This window comes from Ursus maritimus (assembly GCF_017311325.1).
Source record: "Ursus maritimus isolate PB19 chromosome X unlocalized genomic scaffold, ASM1731132v1 scaffold_X1, whole genome shotgun sequence".
Classification (NCBI taxonomy): domain Eukaryota; kingdom Metazoa; phylum Chordata; class Mammalia; order Carnivora; family Ursidae; genus Ursus; species Ursus maritimus.
The window spans coordinates 66,684,126-66,693,269 of NW_024423319.1; positions in this window are offsets into that span (position 1 = coordinate 66,684,126).

Below are 9,144 nucleotides of genomic sequence, written 5' to 3' on the forward strand. Positions count from 1 at the left end.
CAGAGAAAGACAACTATCATATGATTTCTCTCATCTATGGAACATAAGAACTAGAATGATCAGTAGGGAAAGAAAGGGATAAAGAAAGGGGGGGTAATCAGAAGGGGGAATGAAACATGAGAGACTATGGACTATGAGAAACAAACTGAGGGCCTCAGAGGGGAGGGGGGTGGGGGAATGGGATAGACCGGTGATGGGTAGTAAGGAGGGCACATATTGCATGGTGTACTGGGTGATATACACAACTAATGAATCATCGAGCCTTACATCGAAAACCGGGGATGTACTGTATGGTGACTAACATAATATAATAAAAAATCATTATTAAAAAAAAAAAAAGAAGCAGTCAGTAAATCATTATCTAGTCTGACCACAATGCTCATGCAAGGCTTAGAGATCTGAACTTGGAGAATAATGGCCCAGTTGTTATGCCCATATTTACTGAACACAGGATAAAAGGGAAAATTGTATAAACATAATGGCAGAAATTTAGATTAGCTCTGAAAAAATAACTTGCCCGCTATGAGGGCCAGGAAGCACTGAGGTGGGTGAACAAGTTGATGAAATATGGAATGGCCTTTTTAAAAATCTAAGTGGAACTCTATGAGGGATTGTTTCAGAACAGTTTGGCTTTGAAGTCAAAACAGAGTCACATTAGTGACTGACATTTGATTTTATAATGAACATTTTCACTCTAAAAGGTTTGCTTTTACTTTGATCTTGCTTTAGCCCAGTTTCTTTGTTCTCTCGCACTCAAAATTCCTCTTACATCATTTCATCTTACTATTTTTGCTTGTTTCCTCATTGGAAAGTTTCTTCACTGCACTTTCATTCTCTCCTAAACACCCAAACTTCATTATCCTTCAAATAACCAATTATAACAATTATATGTATAACCAATTATGTATATATATCATTGATAAAATTTATGTTTTAGAGCAGTTTAAGGTTCACAGCAGAATTGAAAGTACAGACACAGTTCTTATATATCTCTGTCTCCCCAGAAACCCACAACCTTCACCTCTGTTGATAACCACTACTTCAGTGGTACATTTTTTATAATCAATAAACCTATTTCAGTGCATCATTATCCCTGAAGTCCATAGTTTATATTAGGGTTCACTCTTAGTGGTGTACATTTTATGGGTTTTGACAAATGTATAATGACATATATCCACCACTGCAGTATCATGGAATACTTTCACTGCCCTAAGTATTTTCTATTTTCTGCCCATTTATCCCTCTCTTTCCCTAATCCCTGACAACTACCAGTATGTTTATTGTTTCCATAGTTTTGCATTTTCCAGAATGTCATATAGTTGGAATCATATAGTATGTAGCCTTTATGGATTTCCTTTGCTTTCAGTTTAATATGCATTTAATGTTCCTCAGTGTCTTTTCATGGCTTGGTAACTCATTTTGTTTTAGTACTGAATAATATTTCATTGTCTAGATGTACATGGCTTAGTTATCCATTCACCTACTGGAGGACATCTTGGTTGCTTCCAATTTTTGACAATTATGAATAAAGCTGCTATAAACACTTGCATGAAGGTTTTTTTGTAGATAGAAGCTTTCAATTCATTTGGGTAAATACCTAGGAGTGTGACTGCTGGATCATATGATAAAAGTATACTTAATTTCAAAAGAAACTGTCAAACTGTCTTCCACATTGGCTGTACAATTTTGTATTCCCACCAGCAGTGAATGAGAATTCCTGTTGTGGGAGGAGTTAAGATGGCAAAGGAGTAGGTGACCCTTAAGTTTGTCTGGTCCCTTGAATACACTTAGTTTTCAAATCATTCTGAACACCTGAGAAATCAATCAGAGATATGAGAAAAGAAATGCTGCAAGTCTACAAAGTAGAAAAGCGACCACCATTTAGAAGGTAGAAGGCTCAGAGACTTGAATTCAGGGTGCTATAACTGAGGATATGGCGGAGGGGAGGGAGCCTGCTTAAGAAGGCTACTGCAAAGTATTATAAGCAGTGGAGTGCAAAATCGAAACTTTAAGAAGTCTGCTACAGTGGGAGACATCCCTGGCTTAAAGGTGCTCAGGGGTGAAGGGTGGGGGGTGGAATCCTAGGTGTGGCAATGTGGTCTCAAGATCCTCAGAGTTACAAGAAGAATAGGTGCTGCCTGAATGCGGCAGAGTTCCCAGGTAAAGGAGTGGGAAAGCCAGCTGAAAACAGCCAGTCTAGGTGCCAGCTTTCTGCTCTATGTTGCCATAAATTGTGAACCACTACAGGTAGAGCAACCGCTTTCTTGGGAGGGGTCCAGCAAAAGGCAGAAGCATATGGCAAGACTCCCTCCTCCCCAGAGAGGAACAGCACCGGTCCACTTCGGGACAGACATAATGCTATTGCATACTTAACAAACTACAGCATAAACATAATTTTATGTACTGGGAGACCAAAAAAGTCATTTGACTCCCTTTATTGTGATATTCACCTTATTGCAGTAGTATGTAACTGAACCTGCTATATCTCTAAGGTATGCCTATATCCCCTTTTCTCCTTTATCAAACATCAGTTGATTAGATTTATGTGTGTCTACTTCTGGGCTCTCTATTCTGTTTTCCATTAAGCTATTTATCTATTATTTCGCTAAGATCACACTGTCCTGATTTCTGTAGTTTTATAATAAGTTTTGAAGTCCAGTAGTGTCAGTCCTCTAATTTTGTTCATCTTCTTCAATATTGTGCTGGCTATTCAGGGTGTAAACTCCATTTTAACTTTGGAATCAGTCAATATCCACAAAATAACTTGCTGGAATTTTGACTGGGATTGCATTCAATCTGTAGATCAAGTTGAGAAGTGACTTCTTGACAATATTGAGTCTTCCTATATATGAATATAGAATACATCTCCATTTATTTAGTTCTTTGATATCTTTCATCAGAGTTCTATAGTTGTTCTCATAGAGATATTGTATTATGTTAGAGTTATATCTCAGTATTTAAATTTTTTTTTTAAAGATTTTATTTATTTATTCGACAGAGATAGAGACAGCCAGTGAGAGAGGGAACACAAGCAGGGGGAGTGGGAGAGGAAGAAGCAGGCTCACAGGGAGGAGCCTGATGTGGGGCTCGATCCCATAACGCCGGGATCACGCCCTGAGCCGAAGGCAGACGCTTAACCGCTGTGCCACCCAGGCGCCCCTCAGTATTTAAATTTTTTGGATGATAATGTAAATGGTAATGCATTTTTAAATTCCAAATTCCACTTGTTTGCTGTTGACACATACAACAGTAATTTACTTTTGTATATTAATCTTGTACTCTGCAACTTTGCTACAATTGCTTATTAGTTCCAGTTTTTTTTAATGATTTTTTATTATATTATGTTAGTCACCATACAGTACATCCCCGGTTTCCGATGTAAGGCTCGATGATTCATTAGTTGTGTATAACACTATTAGTTCCAGTTTTTAAAATTATAATTCTTTTTTTTTTACTGCTGGCATATACAACAGTGATTTACTTTTGTATATTAATCTTGTACCCTGCAAACATGCTACAATTGCTTATTAGTTCCAGTTTTCAAAATTATAAAATTATCATTCTTTCAGATTTTCTGCATAGATTATTCCATCTGCCAAAAACATCTTTTATTTCTTTGTTCCCAACTTTTATACCTTTTATTTCCTTTTCATGTCTTACTGCATTAGCTAAGGCTTATAGTACTATATTGAAAACCAGTGGTGAAAAGGAATGTCCATGCCTTATTTTTTATTTTAGTGGGGAAGTTTCTAGTTTCTCACCATTCAGTATGATGTCAGTTGTAGGATTTTGTAGTTTTTTTATTGGCTTATTAACTTGTTTATTTTCTATTTTTAAAAATTTTTTTATTATGTTGTGTTAGTCACCACACAGTACATCATGTAATTTTTTAAAAAATTAATTTGAAGTTGTTCTCCTCTATTCCTAGTTTGCTGAGAGTTTTTATCATCAATTGGTGCTAGATTTTGTCAAATTCCTTTTCTGCATCTTTTGATATAATCATAAGATTTTCCTCCTTTAGCCTATTGATCTAATGAATTACAATAATTGATTTTCTAATATTGAACCAGCCTTGCATACCTGGAATAAATACCACTGAGTCATGGTTTATAATTCTTTCTATACATAGTTATATTCAATTTGCTAATATTCAATTGAAGATCTTTGCATCTATGTTCATGAGAGATATTGATCTGTAGTTGTTTGTAATGTCTTTGGTGTTGGTTTTAGGGCAATGCTGCCTTCACAGAATGAATTAGGAAGTATTCCTTCTGTTTTTATCTTCTGAAAGAGATGGAAGAGAATTGGTACAATTTATTCTTTAAGTGTTTGGTAGAATTCATCAGTGAACACATCTCAGCTTCTTGTTTTGGAAGATTATTAATTATTGTTTTAAATTGTTTAATAGAAATAGGCCTGTTTGGATGCATATTTCTTCCTGTGTGAGTTTTGGCAGATAGTATCTTTCAAGGAATTGGTCCATTTATTCTCTTCAAATTTGTGGGCATTGAGTTGTTCTTAATATTTCTTTATTATCCTTTAATGTCCATGGGATCTATAGTTACATCCTTTTTTTTGTTCTTGATATTAAGAACTTGTGCTCTCTTTGTTTATTCTTTAGTTAGCCTAGCTAGAGGTCTTTCTTTCTTTCTTTCTTTCTTTCTTTCTTTCTTTCTTTCTTTCTTTCTTTCTTCTTTCTTTTTGATTTTATTTATTTATTTATTTGTTTATTTATTTATTTATTTATTTGCAAGCGTGCCAGAGAGCACAAGTTGGGGAGGGGCAGAGGGAGAAACAGACTCCCCGCTGAGCAGGGAGTCCATCAACGGGCTCAATCTCACAACCTTGAGATCATGACCTGAGCAGAAATCAAGTCAGGGGCTTAACCAACTGAGCCACCCAGGTGCCCCTCCACTTATTTCTTTATCCATTTATCCATCAGTGGACATTTGAGGTGTATCCATGTCTTGGCTATTGTAAATAATGTTGCCATGAGCATGGGGGTGCAGATATCTTTTCAATATTGTGATTGCATTTTCTTTGTATATAAACCCAAATGTGGAATTGCTGGATCATATGGTGGTTTTATTTTTAATTTTTTGAGGATCCACCATGCTGTTTAACATAATGACTCTACCAGTTTTTATTCCCACCAGCAGTGCTCAAGATTTCCCTCTTCTCCACATCCTTGCTAATACTTATATCTTGTCTTTTTGATAGTAGCCATCCTGACAGGTGTGAAGTATTATCTCATTGTGGGTTTGATTTGCATTTCCGTGAAGATTAATGATGTTTAGCACTTTTTCATGTACCTCTTGGCCATTTGTATATCTTCTTTGGAAAAATGTCTCTTTAGTTTCTCTGCCCATTGTTAAATCACATTTTTTTTCTTATTGAGTTGTATGAGTTTTTATATATTTTTTATAAGCCCCATTATCCTACATATGTTTTACAATATTTTCTTCCATTCTGTAGGTTGGATTTTTATCCTGTAGAGTGTTTCTTTTGCTGTGCAGAAGCTTTTTAGTTTGATGTAGCCCCACTTGATTTTTGCTTTGGTCACCTAGGTTTTTGTTGTCATATCCAGTAAATCATTGCCTAACGTAATGTCAAGAGATATTTTTCTTACCATACTACTAAGAAAATACCAAATACCAAATACAAATACAAAAGCACTAATTCAAGGGATACATGCACCCCTGTGTTTATTGTAGCATTATTTGTACAATACAATCCTATTGTAATAGCCAAACTATGGAAGCAGCCCAAGTGTCCATTGATAGATGAATGGATAAAGAAGATGTGAGATACAAATACACACACACAGTGACACACACGCACACATACACACACACACAATGAAATATTATTCAGCTATAAAAAGAATGAAATCTTGCCATTTGCAACTACATGGATGGAGCTAGAGTATAATGCTAAATGAAATAAGTCAGAGAAAGACAAGTACCATATGATCTCACTCATATGTGAAATTTAAAGAACAAAACAAATGAGTGAATAAAAAAAACCAGAGAGATGAACCAAGAAACAGACTAAACTACTGAGAACAAACAAGTGGTTACCAGAGGGGAGCTGGATGGGGGCATGGGTGAAATAAGGGATGGGGGATTAAAGAGTACACTTATCATGATGAAAAAAAAATGAAAAAAGATTTTTTCCTTGACTTTTTTTCGAGGAGTTTTACGGTTTCAGGTCTTACATTGAAATCTTTAATCCATTTTGAGTTCGTTTTTGTGAGTGGTGTAAGTTGGGGCCAATTTCATTCTTTTGCATATGTATATCCAATTTTCCCAGAACCATTTATTGGAGAGACTATCCTTTCTCCATGAGTATTAGTGACCTTTTTGTCAAATATGTTGATTGTATATGCATCGGTTTGTTTCTGGTGTCTCAATTCTATTCCATTGGTCTCTGTAGCTCTTTTTATGCCAGTAGTATATAGTTTTGATTACTGTCGCTTTATAATATAATTTGAATTCAGGAAGTGCGATGCCTCCAGCTTTGTGCTTTGGCCATTTGAAATCCTTTGTAGTCCCATAAAATTTTACTTTTTTTTTTTAACTTCCAAGAAAGATTCCATTGGAATTTGGATAGGGATTGTTATGTATGTATAGATGGTGTCAGATAGTGCAGACATTAAAACAATACTAATTTTTGTTCTATGAACACCGATTATTTTTCCATTTATTTGTGTCTTTAGTTTCTTTCATCAATATGTTATAGGTTTCATTGTACAGGTATTTCACTGCCTTGGATAAATTTATTCCTAAATATTCTACTGTTTTTGATGCTCTTATAAATGGGATTTTTTTCTTTTCCAGATAATTTGCTTTTAGCGCATAGAAGCACACCTGTGTTTTGTATGTCAATTTTGTATCCTGCAACTTTACTGAATTCAGTTATTAGTTCTAACAGGTTTTTTGGCTTCTTTATGATTTCCTATTAATTATACACATAATCATATGCAAACAGAAAATTTTACTTCCTTTTATGTGATTTGGATGCCTTTAAAAATTTTAGTAAGTTTTTTATTTTAATTCCAGTATAGTTAACATACAGTATTATATTAGTTTCAGGTGTAAAACACAATGATTCAACAATTCTATACATTGCTCAGTGCTCATCATGATAAGTGTACTCTTTAGTCTCCATCACCTATTTCACCCACCCCCCTCCCCCGCAATCATCAGTTTGTTCTCTATAGTTAAGAGTCTTCCTTGGTTTTTCTTTTTTTCCCTTTGCTTGTCTGTTTTGTTTCTTAAATTGATTTGGATGCCTTTTCATTCTTTTTATTGCTTTATTGTTCTGACTCTGACCCTAGTACTCTCCTGAATAGGAGTAGTGAGAATGGGCACCCTTATCTTGCTCCTGATCTTAGAGGAAATACTTTAAAAATTTCACCTTAGAGGATGATTTTAACTTCGGGCTTGCCAAATATGGCCTTTATTATGTTGAGGTAAGTTTCTTCTATACCCAATTTGTTGACAGCGTTTATCATGAAAGATGTATTTTATCAAATGCTTTCTCTGCATCTATTGAGATGATTATATAGTTTTTATCCTTCACTCTTTTTATGTGGTGTATCACACATTGATTTGCATATGCTGTACCATCCTTGCATACCAGGGATAAATTCCACATGTGTATGATCTTTTAACATACTGTTGAATTTGATTTGCTAGTATTCTCTTGAGAATTTTGCATCTATATTCATCAAGGATGACATCAGGATGATATTTTCTTTTAGTGTTCTTAACTGGCTTTGCTATCAAAGTGATGTTGGCCTTATAAAATGAGTTAGAAAATGTTCCCTCCTCTTCAATTTTTTGGAGAAGTTTAAGAAAGATTGGTGTTTATTCTTTAAATGTTTGGTAGAAGCCAGCAGTGAAACCATCTGGTTCTGGACTTTTCTTTGTTTTGAGGACTTTGTTTACTGATTTTATCTCCTTATTCATTATTGGTCTGCTTGAATATTCTATTTCTTCTTGATTTAGTCTTGGTTGAGTCTTGGTTGGTGTATGTTTCTAGGAATTTATCCTTCTTCAAGGTTGTCCAATCTTCTGGTGTAAAATTGTGGAGAGTATTCTGTGATTTCAGTTGTAATGTTTCCTCTTTAATTTATAATTTTGTTTCTTTGAGTCCTCTCCCTTTTTTTCTTGATTAGTCAAGCTAATGGACTGCCAATTTTGTTTTTAAAGAACTGACTTTTAGTTTTATTAATATTTTTATTGTTTATTATTTATTTTAATTATTTCTGCTCCGATTTTTATTATGTCCTTCCTTCTACCAACTTCAGCCTAATTTATTGTTTTTTAAAAAATTTTCCGTCATATGTAATGATAGTTTTTTTTGTGTGTGTGTGAGTTTTCTTCTTTCTTAATGTAGGAATTTATCATTAGAAACTTCCCTATTAGAACAGTTTTTGATGCATCCCATAAGTTTTGGTATGTTGTGGTCCCATTTTTGTTTGTTTCAAGATACTTTTTATATCCTTTTTGATTTGTTCTGTAAACCATCGGCTGTTCAGTAGTGTGCTGTTTAGTTTCTACATATTTCTGAATATTCCAGTTTTCCTTCTGTTAATGATTTTTAGTTTTATATTATTGTGATGGGAAAAGATACGGGCATAATTTTCTTTTTGAATTTTTTGAGATTTGTTTTGTCATTTAACATATAATCCCTCCCAGAGAACATTCTGTGTGTGTTTGAGAAGGATGTGTATTCTGCTGCAGATGGGTGGAATGATCTGTATATTTATCATTTCAATAGATGCAGAAAGAGTATTTGATAAAATCTGACACCTTTTCATAATAAAAAAATCTATAAATAGAAATAGAAGGAAGCTCAAAATAATAAGAGTGATATATGAAAAACCCACAGTGAACATCATACTCAATGTGGAGGACTGAAGACATTCCCTCTACGATCAGGAACAAGGCATGTATGCTCACTTTCACCACTTGTATTCAACATAGTGCTAGAATTTCTAGCCTGAGCGATTAGGCAAGACAAAGAAATAAAAGGCATCCAAACTGGAAAGGAAGAAGTAAAATTATTTCTTTGTGGATGACATAATCTTTTATGTAGAAAACCCTAAAGATTCTACAAAAATCTGTTACAGCTTTA